General features: G+C 35.5%; 1 pseudogene across 1 annotated transcript; it reads left to right on the top strand.

Moving 5' to 3' along the window:
• Positions 1–6,237: 6,237 nt before the first annotated feature.
• LOC307186407 (large ribosomal subunit protein uL30-like) lies at positions 6,238–16,448 on the top strand (annotated as a pseudogene). Its single transcript has 2 exons — positions 6,238–6,243; positions 15,905–16,448. The product of its transcript is annotated as a large ribosomal subunit protein uL30-like (transcript).
• The last annotated feature ends 454 nt before the right edge of the window (positions 16,449–16,902 follow it).

Genomic DNA, 16,902 nt, shown 5'->3' with positions numbered 1-16,902 from the left:
AACAATACACACCATATTACAAATATCATCTTTTGATTTCAAATGTCATCCTAGACCAGTCAATACAAGAAATGAAGGTTGAAATTGAGAGAAATCTCCTTAAATGTGTATTTCAGTTTTGTCTCAGATAGGTACTTATCTCCAAAAACTAATTTTTCAGTTCCTTTCTCTCTTGAAACCCAAATTTTACCACAATCTTTGATATATTCAGAATCAATAGAATCATGTTTTGTCCTCCAGCCAATATTTGGGCACAAAACTTTCAGATACAGTTTTTGTGATGGTGCAGGAAGAGATGGGGATTCGGTGCAGGAGAGCATTTCTTATTTTAGTCTAAGTTCAATGAAAGCTCTTAAACTGTGTAAACTTTGGATTTAGATGAATGAGTCTGACCAATGAAATTTGGTGCATATTTTAAACAGAAGGAAAGGCTGTAATGATAGTAGAGGTTATTTTGGATATGATAAAACTAGTGATAAATTTTCTTATATAACAGCTGTAATCATCTGAGAAATAGGAGGACATTCTTTGTCTTAATTTTTTGCTCTAAATAAAGAAGAAATATTTTGTCTTTTGTCTTGAAATATATATAATCCTTTTTGTACTGAGTAGATAACTTTCTGGAAATTGATATACGAGCATAGAAATGTAAACCTTATTAAAAATTAAATTTCTTTTGTTAGTTTATTACCAAACCTGTAATCATAAAAGAAAAAAATCAAAAGATGCAGACCAGCAGAAAGAACATAATATTGGTGCATATACTTTCAAATACTTTAATGTATTGCTATTTTTGTTACCTGATTTTTTTCCCTTAAAATATGTTTACATGTCAATAAGTACATATCACCACATGACTTTAACTGAATTTACAGCCTTTCATTATGTGGGTGTACCCTAACTTAACCAATCCCTTTTGTTGGATCTTTATATTATTACAAATTTTTCTATTACATGCTATAATATCCACATGACCATAATCTTTATAGGTTAATTTTTCTTCATATTTTATATTTATTTTCTTATAAAATACATCTAAAATTATTTTCTTAGTATAAAGAGGTAGAATTACTGTATCAAAGTTAAGAAATACTACTGGAATTATTTCCTAAAAAATAGATGTGGAATTTTAGGTCAAAGGTCAAACATGTTATCCTGACTTCTTAAACATATCACCAATTACTTTCCCAAAACTTTGGACCAATTTATATGACCATCAGGAGCTCATCACACATGACGCAACGCCCTTCTCAACCACAATTTCTTTTTATACATTTTCCTAACATAACTAGTAAAACATTAAATTAAAATTATTTCTCTTTATTTGTACAAGGAATGTCTTTTAAAATGTTGTTAGCTATTGGGTCTTTTTTATGTTAAGTAGGATGTATTTGTTACCTATTACAACCTTAAAATTATTGCAGATTTAGCCACTTAACACAACACTAATTTATGATCCCACAGTTCTGTAGGTCAGGAGTCTGGTGAGCTCAGCTGGTTCCTCTGACCTGGGTTTCGCAGGCTGAGATCAAGTTGTTGGCAAGCTGGACTCTTATTTGGAGACTCTGCAGGCGAGTCTGTTTCCAAGCTCGTCCAGGCTGTTGATAGAATTCAGTTATTTGGGCTTTAGGGCTGAGGTCTCTGTTTCCTTGCTGGCTATCAGCCAGGAGCCTCTCTCAGCTCCTTAAATCCACCTGAATTCCTCATCATGTTGACCCTCCATCTTCAAGGCAGTGACATCCTGTTAAGTCCTCTTCATGCTTTGAATCTCTCTGAATTCTGCTGCATCTCTTCTGCCTCCAGAAAGTTCTCTGCTCTTATGGACTCATGTCATTAGATTGGACTCACTTGCATAGGACAAGCCAGGATAATATCCCTGTTTTAGGTCTGTAAACTTAATTATACTTGCAAAGCCCCTTTTGCCATGTAAGGTGTATTAGTCAGTATTCTCCAGAGAAACAAACAACAGGAGATATAAATCTATATCTGTATCTGTGCATATATATAGATCTATCTATCACCTGTCTGTCTAAGTCAAAGTCCTTAGAACAAGGGAAGCTGTTGTTATAAATCCTAGTCCTACTGCATCAATCAGTGAGGCAGAAAAAAGGAGCAAATTCCTCCTTTGCCTTTTTTTTTTGTGTGTGTGACGATGTTAATGGCAATTGTTGATAATGAAATAAGAATAATAACACACTAAGAAATTGAAGGGTCTTAAAGAAAATAAGATTGTAATTTATCTTGTCCTCTCTGCATGCTGAATTACCAGTTTTAATAATCTTGTCTCTAAATTAACTTACTATTTTACTCAATGATTAGGTATAAGTGGCATGGAATAATTATAAACTATATTATTGGTGTTATAATTAGCATCATTAATTTTTTCTTGGAAAAACCATACAGTGACTCTAATGCAATTTCTTTTTCTTTTTAACATCTTTATCGGAGTATAATTGCTTTACAATGGTGTGTTACTTTCTGCTTCATAACAAAGTGAATCAGTTATACATATACATATGTTCCCATATCTCCTTCCCTCTTATGTCTCCCTCCCTCCCACCCTCCCTATCCCACCCCTCTAGGTGGTCACAAAGCACGGAGCTGATCTCCTGTGCTATGCGACTGCTTCCCACTAGCTATCTATTTTACGTTCGGTAGTATATATATGTCCATGCCACTCTCTCACTTTGTCACAGCTTACTCTTCCCCCTCCCCATATCCTCAGGTCCATTCTCTAGTAGGTCTGTGTCTTTATTCCCATCTTACCCCTAGGTTCTTCATGACCTTTTATTTTTTTCTTAAATTCCATACATATGTGTTAGCATACGGTATTTGTTTTTCTCTTCCTGACTTACTTCACTCTGTATGACAGACTCTAGGTTCATCCACCTCACTACAAATAACTCTATTTCATTTCCTTTTATGGCTGAGTAATATTCCATTGTATATATGTGCCACATCTTCTTTATCCATTCATCCGATGATGGATACTTAGGTTGCTTCCATGTCCTGGCTATTGTAAATAGAGCTAAATGAACATTTTGGTACATGACTCTTTTTGAATTATGGTTTTCTCAGGGTATATGCCCAGAAGTGGGATTGCTGGGTTGTATGGTAGTTCTATTTGTAGTTTTTTAAGGAACCTCCATACTGTTCTCCATAGTGGCTGTATCAATTTACATTCCCACCAACAGTGCAAGAGTGTTCCCTTTTCTCCACACCCTCTCCAGCATTTATTGTTTCTAGATTTTTTGATGATGGCCATTCTGACCGGTGTGAGATGATATCTCATTGTAGTTTTGATTTGCATTTCTCTAATGATTAATGATGTTGAGCATTCTTTCATGTGTTTGTTGGCAAGCTTTATATCTTCTTTGGAGAAATTTCTATTTAGATCTTCTGCCCATTTTTGGATTGGGTTGTTTGTTTTTTTGTTATTGAGCTGCATGAGCTGCTTGTAAATTTTGGACATTAATCCTTTGTCAGTTGCTTCATTTGCAAATATTTTCTCCCATTCTGAGAGTTGTCTTTTGGTCTTGTTTATGGTTTCCTTTGCTGTGCAAAAGCTTTTAAGTTTCATTAGGTCCCATTTGTTTATTTTTGTTCTTATTTCCATTTCTCTAGGAGGTGGGTCAAAAAGGATTTTGCTGTGATTTGTGCCATAGAGTGTTCTGCCTATGTTTTCCTCTAAGAGTTTGATAGTGTCTGGCCTTACATTTAGGTCTTTAATCCATTTTGAGTTTATTTTTGTGTATGGTATTAGGGAGTGTTCTAATCTCATACTTTTACGTGTAACTGTCCAGTTTTCCCAGCACCACTTACTGAATAGGCTGTCTCTTCTCCACTGTATATTCTTGCCTCCTTTATCAAAGATAAGGTGACCATATGTGCCTGGGTTTATCTCTGGGCTTTCTATCCTGTGCCATTGATGTATATTTCTAGCTTTGTAGTATAGTCTGAAGTTAGGGAGCCTGATTCTTCCAGCTCCATTTTTTGTTCTCAAGGTTGCTTTGGGAATTCGGGGTCTTTTGTGTTTCCATACAAATTATGAAATTTTTTGTTCTAGTTCTGTGAAAAATGCCAGTGGTAGTTTGATATGGATTGCATTGAATGTGTAGATTGCTTTAGGTAGTAGAGTCATTTTCACAATGTTGATTCTTCCAATTCAAGAACATGGTATATCTCTCCATCTGTTTGTATCATCTTTAATTTCTTTCATCAGTGTCTTATAATTTTCTGCATACAGGTCTTTTGTCTCCTTAGGTAGGTTTATTGCTAGATATTTTATTCTTTTTGTTGCAATGGTAAATGGGAGCACTTTCTTAATTTCACTTTCAGATTTTTCATCACTAGTGTATAGGAATACCAGAAATTTCTGTGCATTAATTTTGTATCTTGCTACTTTACCAAATTCATTGATTAGCTCTAGTAGTTTTCCGGTTATATCTTTAGGATTCTGTATGTATAATATCATGTCATCTGCAAACAGTGACAGCTTTACTTCTTCTTTTCTGATTTGGATTCCTTTTATTTCCTTTTCTTCTCTGATTGCTGTGACTAAAACTTCCAAAACTATGTTGAATAATAGTGGTGAGAGTGGGCAACCTTGTCTTGTTCCTGGTCTTAGTGGAAATGGTTTCAGTTTTTTACCATTGAGGATGATGTTGGCTGTGGGTTTGTCATATATGGCCTTTATTATGTTGAGGAAAGTTCCCTCTATGCCTAGTTTCTGCAGGATTTTTATCATAAATGCGTGTTGAATTTTGTCGAAAGCTTTCTCTGCATCTATTGAGATGATCATATGGTTTTTCTCCTTCAATTTGTTAATATGGTGTATCACGTTGATTGATTTGCGTATATTGCATATATTGAAGAATCCTTCCTGGAATAAAGCTCACTTGATAATGGTGTATGATCCTTTTAATGTGCTGTTGGATTCTGTTTTCTAGTATTTTGTTGAGGATTTTTGCCTTTATGTTCACCAGTGATATTGGCCTGTAGTTTTATTTCTTTGTGACATCTTTGTCTGGTTTTGGTATCAGGGTGATGGTGGCCTTGTAGAATGAGTTTGGGAGTGTTGTTCCCTCTGCTATATTTTGGAAGAGGTTCAGAAGGATAGGTGTTAGCTCTTCTCTAAATGTTTGTTAGAAGTCGCCTGTGTAACCATCTGGTCCTGGGCTTTTGTTTGTTGGAAGATTTTTAATCAGTTTTCTCCTTTGCCTTTTGTTTTATCCCAGTCCTCAATGGATTAGCTGATGCCTACCCATATTGGGGAGGGGAATCTATTGTACTTTACTGAGTCCATCTATTCAAATGCTAATCTCATCCAGGAATACTCTCATAGACAGAGAAATAATGTTTAATCTGGGCACTCCATGACCAGTCAAGGTGACACATGAAAATAACCATCACATTAGGTAAAATATTTATTGGTTCCAAGGCTTAGGGTGTGGATATTTGGGGGCCCATTCTGCCTACCACACCATACAAGGCCTCCACTATTTGGCTTGCCTGCTGCATTCCTTAATTCTAGAGCAGGAACATGATGTTTTTGTCTTTTGTAACTAAGGGAGAGTGTTCACAAACATCTGTAATAAGAATTATTACTTATATTATTTACTTATAAATGAACATATTCAAACATACTCAAAAATAGAGTGAAGAGTCAAGAGAAATCCATGTACCCATCACCTAACTTCAACAATGCTCAGTATTTTACCAATCTTGATACATCTATTTGTTCACACTCTGAATTTTTGTTTTGATGTATCTTTTGTTGGAGGAAAATATCTTTATTTGTGAAGACTAATTAAGCTTCATTTTGGGGGGAATTGTAGTAGTTTCATATAATACAAATTAAAGAACAAACAGTTAATAATCTAACGAAGCAAAAAGGATACTAGTGCTTTCCTCTCATTTAGTTGGGGGTATTAAAGTCTTGCCTAATTTACATAATTACCATTATGATTCATTGATATTTTGTATTAATTGTCTCACAATATAGGATTCTCTTATTTTATTCTTGTGCCGGTACATAAGGGAAAGCTGAATGAAAGGGAATGGGAGAAATAGTCAGCTTTTCTCAGAGAATTTAAGAAATGAAACCCAGATTGCACATTTCTGCTTTTTTTTTCCCCTCTCTTTTCTCTCTATGCCAAGCCTTGGGTATTTGCAGGGTAAGTTGTAATAGAAGATATTTTACTATAATAACATGATTAGTTACCATCATTGGGCAGCATGGAGGTATAAATAGACCAAAATCCATGTATAATCCAAAAATAACATTTCTGTATTTGCAATGTGCTTTCATATCATATTTAACTGAGCATGTGCTGATGTTCTGGGAATTTGGTTGGAACAAAGTAATAAAGTACACCATAAAAATCTGGCTTCAGTCTGCGGACACCTGGCTCCGAGACTGGTGGAAGGGATTCCTCTTTCCAAGTGTTACAGTGAAGACAAAAATCATGACCAACTGTTTCATTTAAAAATCTCTTCTCTATGTAAATATTTTTTAGATTAAACTACATATAAAATATTGTTTAGAGGATCATCCTCAAATTTATCATGTTACAAAACTGTATTATCTTATTCCTTTTTTCCCCCATTTTAGAGAGTGATACATTCCTCTTTTACAACAAACACTTGTGCTTTTTTAAAAAAAAAATTACTGGAGTATAGTTGATTTACAATGTTTTGTTAGTCTCTGCTGTACAGCAAAGTGAATTGGTTATACATATACATATATCCACTTTTTTTAAGATTCTTTTCCTATATAGGTCATTACAGAGTATTGAGAAGAGTTCCCTGTGCTCTACAGTAGTTCTTTATTAGTTATCTATTATATATATAGTAGTGTGTATATGTTGAACACTTGTGCTTTTAATTCCAAACTTTCTCATCTCCTCTGGAACTATGCTCCATTAAGTATCACTTTTTTTTTGCCTCTATCGAGCCTTCTTACATTTTCAATCACTCATTTAATTTCACCATCACCTACAAATATGATTCACTTCTGTCTGAGAAACCAAATCTCTCTATTTCTTTTTTGCCTTTACCAATGAATTTCTTAAATATCCACTTCATCAGCAGTGATGTGGTTTTTAAATTTGTTCTAATTTGTTTTCTGTCCCCATCAGATTTACACAGCATTCTTCACAACCCCCAACAACTTACTATTCCCTGAATCCAGCCATTTTTTCAGTTGTCATATTCTTTAACCTTCAGTATTAATTGACACCACTAACCAATCCACCTACCCATCCTTTCTTTGCCGAAATCTCTCCTTTGTGTCGCTTCAGACATGTTCTTATCTTGTTCTTATGCTACTCCTCCAACTACTCTCTTTACTTTTTTCACGTGTGGTATCCATTTAGATATGGGAGTCCAAGGAACATCTATTCCTTGTTGCTTCCTTTTCTCTGTGTTTTGAGCTCTCCTCCTGGACAATATAATTCCATGGCTTCAACTTTACTTTCTGTGTAAACGGCTTCCAAATCCACATTTATACTCCTGAATTTTCCTCCAAAGTTCAGTCTCAATTTTCCAATTTCTGGCTTGACATTTCTGTCTGGATATCCTTCTAGCACATTCTGTATAGCAATTCAAAGAACTGAACTTCTTGTCTTCCCTTCTAAATCTGTTTCTATCACCGTTTCCCATTTTTAGTACAACTACTACCTTGTCATTTAGGCTCAACATATCAAGGTCACCTTTGATCCCCATTGTTCCTGTCTCTTGTCAAAACATCCAATGTTAATAAGCCTGTCTGAGTGTATACCCATAATGAGTGTCTCTCTCTCTCTCCACAAATTAAATATCATTTAATCGCTCACTTCCGATTCCATGTGCTCTTTTATATTTCAGAACCCTATTACCTTTGACTAGGAACATTGCAAAAATATGTTAACTTTTCTCTCCCACCTACTCTACCAGGTTAGCTTTTGAAGTCTTGCCAGTTTAATCTTTCTTCAATTTAGTTTTTATAATGTCATCCTCCGGTTCAAATCATCAATGACTCTCTTTTGTTAAAGCAGCAGTTCTCAGCTGGTTCTGCTTACCTCACCCCACCCCCAACCCCAGCTCGGGATCATTTGGCAATATTTGCAGCCATATTTGACTGTCATAACTAGGGCAGGGGGTGCCTAGAGTGCTGTTAAATATCCTACAGTGCACAGGACAGCTCCCTATAGAAAAAAATGATCTGGCTCCAAATGTCAATTGTACTGAGGTTGAAAAACCCTGGTCTAAAGAATAATAGATGAATAATTAACTTGTCCTCATCTACACTTCATTTATAACTCCATGGAATTTTTACAATTTTTCCTCTTCTCCATTTCCCACCTTTGGGTCTTTGCTTATACATTTTCCTCCCTCATTGGTGTTTACTTTTCTTACCTTGTCTTATCATTAAACAAAAATCCCAATACCATCCATCTCTCGGTGTTCAGCTTTATTGCTATATCTTTCATAGGACCCCATAATAATCCCAGTTGAAAGTGATGATCCTTTTTCCTGAATCCTGATGAGGATTTTTTGGTGTGTGTCTGTCTTACCATTACTTGCTGTTTAATAGTTATTTATATAAATGCTTTCAATATTTATTAACCTTTACATTTATTTAAATAAAAACTTTATTGAGCTATAATTCACATGCCATAAAATTCACCCTCATAAGTATACAGTTAAGTGGTTTTTAGTATATTCACAGAATTGTGCACCTATCACCACTATCCAATTTCAGAACATTTTCATCACCCCCAAAAGAAAGCCATACCCATTAGCATTCACTCCCCATTTCCTCCCTCCCCCAGTCCCTGACAAGCACTAGTTTATTTTCTGTGCCTATGTTTTAGTATTCTGGACACTTCATATGAATGGAATCATATGATAGGTTGTGACTTCTTTCACTTAACAAAGTGTTTTTAGGATTAAAGACTATCTTGGGAAAAGCATGATATAAGATGTCTTATCCATATGACTGGCTTTTCACTTTGTAGTTACTGAGCAGTTTATTCAAGACTTTCCTGGCTTGTTTTATTCATCAACCCAGTCCCATTCATTTTTGACCTTTCAGAAATATGTTAATATTTCTTGTTTGTTGGCAAAACACCCTCCCAACCATTTCCTTACCACATTATCTTCTCTGTAATGACTTTATTCCTTTTCATACTTTTTTATCATCAGGGTTTGTAAAGTATTAGAGAAAAATATGTGAACAAATCTGCCATCTTTACAGAATTTTAAAGGCAAGAAAATTATCCTTTCTTGTTCAAATTTTCAAGTTCAGCTATGGCATTTGTGGAACAATTAATGCCATTAGTCAGGCTCTATTAACTATGATTTATGTTAAACCATAGTTTATGTTAAAATTGGGATCTGGCAAAAATGAGTGTCAAGTATATGGTGTTGATGGATATAATTAGGCTTCTCTGAGTGGACAAAAATACTTAGAGCAAGAATTAAAGTGTCTATAAAGTATTTGTATATGAGGATCTTGCTAATATAACCAAATTGGGCTTGAGGTCAGTACAAAATAATGTGTAGTCTGCGTTCTAACATTTTATTTTATTTTATTTTTATTTTTTGAGTATAGTTGATTTACAATGTTGTGTTATTTTCAGGTGTCCAGCAAAGTGATTCAGTTATACATATACATATATCCACTGTTTTTTAAATTCTTTTCCCATATAGGCCATTACAGAGTATTGAGTAGAATTTCCTGTGCTATACCAGAGGTATTTATTAGTTATCTATTTTACATATAGTAGTGTGTATATGTCAATCTGCATTCTCCCATTTTAAAAGAAATGCAAATTTTAAACTTTTAACTGTGCACTCCATGGCTTCTTGAGATCATTTGGATTATTGGGTGAAAAAGCATTTCAGGCAGAGGGAACATTAAGCACAAAGCCCTCCCTGAACAAGGGTCTTGCTGTTTTGTTGAAAGAATAGTGATGAAGCCCATTGAGTTAAGGTGGGATGAAAGAGTAGGGGGAGATGTAGTCAGAGAAGAAATGTGGATCAGATCACATAGGTCCCCATATATCACGGTAAGGACATTTAACTTTTATTCTGAGTGACCTGGGGAGACATTGAAATTTGTGAGTAGAGGAATTAGATTATATTTTAATAGAATCTCTATCTCTGCAGTTTGGAGAATATGCTGAATCTGGACAAACATAAAAAACAGGGAAGGCAGTTAAGGGGTGACTGTAATAATACAGGCAAAAATAATTGTGTCTTGGACTGGGTTGATGTGTGATAAACAACCAGATTCTGGATATGTTCTGAAGATAGAGCAAATAGAATTTACTGACAAATTTTGTGTAGAGTTTAAAAGAAGGAAAGACATCAAGGAGGATGCCTGGAGTGTTTGGTTGATAACTAAAAGGATGGTGTTGCCACTATATATGATGGAAAAGACTGGAGAGGGACAGGTCTGGAGTTTGAGGGAGAGGGGATGATAGGTAGTTATCAGGAGTTGGGTTTTAGTCATTTTGTTTGAACTGCCTTCCAAGTGGATTTGTTGGGCAGTCATTTGGAATTCAGAGGAGAGATTCCGATTGGGGATGTAAATTTAGTAGTCATTAGTGTGTGGATAGTACTTACAGCCCTGAGACTGGATGAGATCAACTACAGGAAAAGTGTAGATGAAAGAGAAGCAATCAAGGACTGAATTCTGGAGCACTCCAGAATCTAGACATCAGGAGATAAGGAAGAACTGGCAAAGGATGCAGGAAAAAAGGCAAGTGAGCGTGGAATCTCGCTCCTTATTAGATAGTGTAGGGACAGGAGTCCTACATGCTTGTTCAGGTTGTATCCTTTTCTAGCACCTCATCCACAGGAAGCAATAATCTGTACTGACTAAATAAATAAAACAATGTTGTCACTGCATCGATAGCTTGTATATGAAGCAGAGAGCAGAGAGGAAGAGTCTTCCTTTTCACATCCACGTGCCTCTTCCAGATGTCCTCCTGTTATTCTAACACTGGTGGCTCTAGCCCTGAAAGGCAGCAACTGATAATTCCTTTATTCTTCTAGATCATGCAGGACAAGGTGTTGTGGGGACCAGCTTCTCCTGTGCTTCTTCTAAGACTCATGGAAGATAATCAGCCTGCGTGTGCATTCTCAGGGAGGAAGAGAGGGCTTAGGTCTTTTATTCTATGCTTTCCACATTTTCTTTTCTCTCGGTCCAACACACTGTCCTAGTTGATGCTTTTGTGTTTTGGAAGAGAGTCACTTATGCCCTCTCAAAGAGACATCCACAATTGCATCAGTCTTCTGAGCACTCAACTTAGCACCACTTGCAGCACCGACTACCCCAACAAAGAACCCCATGAGTCATTTTCGTCCTGTTACTCTGGTAATATTGTAATATGGGTAGAACAAAGTGATTTCCTTGGTGATGCCTAGAAACTGTGTATGTTGACCTAGTTACAAATGTTCTCTGCATGGTGCAATACTACACAGCATGGAAGATTTATTCGAACATATATTTTAGAGTAAAATGATATAATGAAAAATAAAACTCAGAATTTTACTTTCAAAGTTTTTGCCAAAGGAAAAAATAACAAATTCAATTCATGAGGCTCATAATTCTCAATAAAAAGGCATAGAAAATATAAGAGAATACATTTTTGAGCTTTAGTTTGCAACAGTTCACATACTACTGTGACCATTCTTAAAGTTGTTGGAGAGATGGTGATGACAAATATGTTAGCTTAGAAATAAGCAGTGTATTCAGGCCATCAACTGACTGAGGCAGATCCAAATTTTGAAGGAAAAAAAAGCAAAGCAAACCAAAGGAAATGTTATCTTCAGAAGAACCAAACCACTGTCCTTCAATTGCTTGCATTGTTATGAAGACGTCAAGCATCCTTGTGATCATGGCTTAGAACATCCTTCCATTTACTGCTTTAAAAGTTGCTAAAGTGTGAAAGTAAACTACCTAGAGTGGTGGGATAGGGATGGTGTGAGGGAGGGAGACGCAAGAGGGAAGAGATATGGGGACATATGTATATGTATAATTGATTCACTTTGTTATAAAGCAGAAACTAACACACCATTGTAAAGCTATTATACTCCAATAAAGACGTTAAAAAAATAAAACAACAAAAAAATAAAGATATTATTTTGCTTACCAAAACAAAAACAAAAACAAAAACAAAAACTAGATCTGGATTTCTAAATCTACATTAGTATGTTATTGAGCACAAGAATGGTAAATGTGTAAAGCATGTGTCAAATTTCTCAGTTAATCTCTTCACTTCATAAAGGCAACTTTCATTCAAGGAGTCCATAATGAGGGTGAAGTTGCACATTGTTATCTTACTAATTTTGATTTGCAAATTTCTGATGATCAACTTTACATAAATACATGTAATATCATGAGACAAATATGAGAAATAAATATTTCTTTTTCTGTAGATCTTATGCTTTCTAAAATAGGCTGAATGGTTTCCTTTCTCCGATTTAGAAAATGCATTCGGGTTATATTTTAAAAGTAACATTTATGCAATTGGTTACCAATTCTTGATGAAATCTAAGAAAAGAATGGAGCATTTGCATTAGGTCAAAATGATTTTCAAACTTCCTCAAGGTTAATCAAACTTAATCAAAGAGTCTTCTGTCAAATGAGATGCAGACTGAATAAAAGTTCCCATATAGAACAAAATCTTTTTGTGTTTACTTTACACTAACTCATATTTTAATTTATCTTCTCTTCTATACTTTGTTACAAAGTATTCTCAAGCTTTTGGGTTAAATTCATGCATGTCAAACATTGTGCTAAAATTCTTTCTTGGATATAGTTACAACGACTTAAAAAGCCATTTTTCTTTGGTTTTCTTTATTGTCATAAAATCAATGAAAAACATCAGAAGTTTGGGTTATTGGTTTTCTGAACAAAATGCAATAGAGTGGTGGCTTAAACAACAGAAATTTATTTTTGCACAGTTTGGAAACTAGAAGTCCAAGATCAAAATGTGGGTCAGCTCTGTTTTGGCAAGAGGGCTTGTAGATGTGTGCTCACATAACTTTCCTTGGTGTGTTTATTTAGAGCAATCTCTCTATTTTCCTCTTCTTATAAAGCCGCCAATCCTATTGGATCACGACTCTACTTGTATGAATTAATTTAACCTTAATTACCTCCTAAAAGCCCCATCTCCAAATACAATCACAATGGGGGTTAGGGCTTCAACATATGAATTTGCGGGGGACACAATTCAGTCCATAGTCCCAGCGGTTTAGTATCCTGCATAATGTTTCAGTTTCTACAAGCAACATCTACAGAGCATGTACTCTGTACCTGACACTGTGCTAGACCTGGAGTGTTATAAAGATGAAAAAAGAGTCTTCTGCCTAGAAGCTTACAGTCTAATGGGTGAGATTGACGTGTATACCCACAAACATCATAATACCATGTGAGAAGCAAATAGAAATGTGCACATGCTAATTCATCAAAAAATTTCTCTCTATACTGTAGTTCCCATCAGTATATCTTAATTCATGATATATATATATATATATATATATATACACATACATATATATTTACATAGTAGAAGTCCATTTTTTTCTGCTCTGACCTCTGATATAGCATGTATTGTCCATTGAGCCACAAGAAACCTATATTATGTTTTAGGTAGAGCATTTTATTTCTGAGCTGCCTTAGGATCTTGTGCCAGAATTTTTGCTTGTTTCAGTGACTGTGGCCAAGGCTATCCTTGTGGCATCATTTCTCTTCAATCTTTTCTCTTCTTTGATATATATCAGTATGATTTAGAATGCTTAGATGATTGTCACATCCTTGAAAAGTTAATTCATTTCTGCACCAACGTATAGGACTGTTTTTTTTAAATTGAGGGATAGTTGATTTACAATGTTTTGGGTGTACAGCAAAGTGATTTAGTTCTTTTTCAGACTCTTTTCCATTATAGGTTATTACAAGAATACATTGAATACAGTTCCTTCTTCTAGTCAGTAGGTCCTTGTTGGTTACCTATTTTATATATAGTAGTGTGAATCTGTTAATCCCAGATTCCTAATTTATGCCTTCCCTCTCCTTTCCCCTTTGGTAACCATAAGTTTGTTTTCTATGTCTGTGAGACTATTTCTATATTGTAAATAAGTTCATTTGTATCATTTTTGAGGTTCTACATATAGGTCATATCATGATATTTGTCTTTTTCTGATTTACTTCACATAGTATGATAATCTCTAGATCCATCCATTTTGCCACAAATGGCATCATTTCATTCTTTTTGTGGCTGAGTAATATTCCATTGTATATTTGTTCCACATCTTCTATATCCATTCATCCGTCGATGGACACTTAGGTTGCTTCTAAGTCTTGGCTACTGTAAATAGTGCTGCTATGAATATTGAGGTGCAGGTATCTTTTCAAATTCGAGTTTTGTCTGGATATATGCCCAGGAGTGGGACTGCTGGATCATATGGTAACTCACTTTTTAATTTTTTAAGGAACCTCCATACTATTCTTGATAAGACTGTTTTTAATTGGAGTTGAATCACTTGGCACTTCTGAAGAATATTTTCTCACAGATTTTTGAAATAAAATTAAGCAAGAGTTAAAGATTTGCAATTGTGTCAATTTCTGTTTTGATGTAAAATGAAATTATGTGTGTCCATACATCAGTGTATTATGTAACTTATGCTTGGTAACCCTTTCATTGGTCACAAATAGTTCTGAAATTGTTGGTATCAAGAGTGGCCAAAAGACCACAGTTAATACACTTTTGAAACCCTGTTTAATATTGATGCCACTATCAGACCTTTTCAAGGCTGTTCTATGGTTAGTTTCCCAAGTGAGGCTGTAAAAGGTCAGGAGTACCCTGAGTTTGCAAGCATTAAGCCTGGCTTTGTCCTACCAGCTTCCTCAGTACTATTGTAAGTGTCGGGGTTTAAAACTCTTTCTATGTGTTTTGCCCTTTTATTTATTTTAGCCAGTGGACACACCTTTTCCTTTTTAAACTGGTATGTCGATAGCCTTTCCTTGTAATAACAGTTGACATAATCCTCTTGAGCTGAAAGAAAACACTATTAAGGAAAACACTGGCTATTTCCAACTTTCTCAGACCTCTGTAAGGAGGAATGCAGGTCTCTACCAGGATCAGGTGGAGACAGAGCTACCAATGGGTACAATTAAGAATTTCAGGTTCTCAGGCAGAATTCTCTGTGCTTGGGATTTACATCTCGGCCCCTAGCCTGGGATGCTGAATTGGAACAATAATGCGAAATCATTTTTTCACCTGTTGGATTTGCAAATATTTTAAACAAGAAATAACAACCATCGCTGGCAAATACTCAGGGATGTGAACGTTCCCTTACTTCGGTGGTAGGATTCCTCAACTATCCTGGCACCAATTATTTGAATTAAAATTACTATACATTATATAGCAATTCAAGTTCTTGAAGTCTACCTTACATTAAAAAATTTACACCTGATAAAGGACTATGTGGACATAATGCTATTTGTAGTATGGTTTGTAGTGTCAAAAAACCATAAACAATTTGAATGTTCATGAGTAGGGAATTGAATAAATCATGGCATATGTGTGTGCACGCACAGGCACACACACATGCGCACACACACTGTAAAATGATGTATTGGGATATATTAATGTCCCAAATGGGATGATTGTTCACAATATACAGTGAGATTAAATAAAGCAAATTCAAAGTAAAGTGAATAATATCAACCTTTAAAAAAACCAAACCTAAAAATATGTTATGTAGTCCTTTTTTCCAGCTGGAACCATGAAGGGTGCAGAAGAGAAGAAAAGATGGTTCCTGCTGAAACTCCTAAAAAAAGTGAAGGAATTTCACAGAGCTCAAGATCAGGCACCTGAGAAAGAATTTTGCCCAAAAGATGTTTTGAAAGGCAAGGACAAATCTTATATATGAAAAGGTAAGCCCAATCACAAGGAATATGGGCAGATGTACAGAACTGACACAAGAATGGTTAGGATGGCAAGATAAGCTGGCAACTTCCATGTACCTGCAGAACCCATTACTGGCATTTATCATCAGGATCAGTATCCATGGTGTGACTCCAAAGGTCTGAAAAGTGTTGCAGCTTCTTCATCATTGTCATATCTTCAGTGGTACCTTTGTGAAGATCAGCAAGGCTTCAGTTAACATGCTGAGGATTGTGGAACCACATATTGCACATAAATTGCCCTGCAGACAACACATTTATTGCTGGCTCTCTTGTTAAATTTGGAATCATCTGCATGGAAGATCTGATTCACGAGATCTATACTGTTGAACAATGCTTTCAAGAAACAAACAACTTCTGCTGGCCCTTCAAATGATCTTTTCCATGAGGTAGAATGAAGATGATGAAGATCATCTATTTTGTAGAAGGTAGAGATGCTGGCAACAGAAAAGATCAAATCAACAGGCTTATTAGAAGGATGAACTAAGGTGTCTACCTTGATTCGTTTTGTAATCTAGTCAGTTAATAAGCAGTGACTGCTTTCAATTTGAAATGTAAAACAAACATCCCCCCCAAAAAAAACCCCAAATTATGTGATTAACAAAAGAAAAAATGGGACAAGTATATATCCAATTCTTCACATGTGTTAACTATGGGAGATATGGGGAATTATTTACTTGTCATTCATTCATTTATTCATTATATTAAAAAAGGAAAGACACAGAGAGTAGAAGAAAAGAGGTAGAACACTCTCCTGGTGTTGGATGTTGGGTGAGAAGAGGGCTGGACACCAATATGTCAGTCAACCTCATTATCTCCTCTGTAAATGGGAGCAGGGGGCTTCCTCTTACTTTTTAAGCACAGAGGTTTGGAGAAGGATGTTGCCTGAGAAGGAAGAGAATGGCTGGACCACCCAAATTGCTTGCACTTACTGACATCCC

This window comes from Stenella coeruleoalba (assembly GCF_951394435.1).
Source record: "Stenella coeruleoalba genome assembly, chromosome: 5".
NCBI classification, from domain to species: Eukaryota; Metazoa; Chordata; class Mammalia; order Artiodactyla; family Delphinidae; genus Stenella; species Stenella coeruleoalba.
Note: the sequence above shows the minus strand (reverse complement) of the source record. Positions and strands in the feature narration are given on the sequence as shown.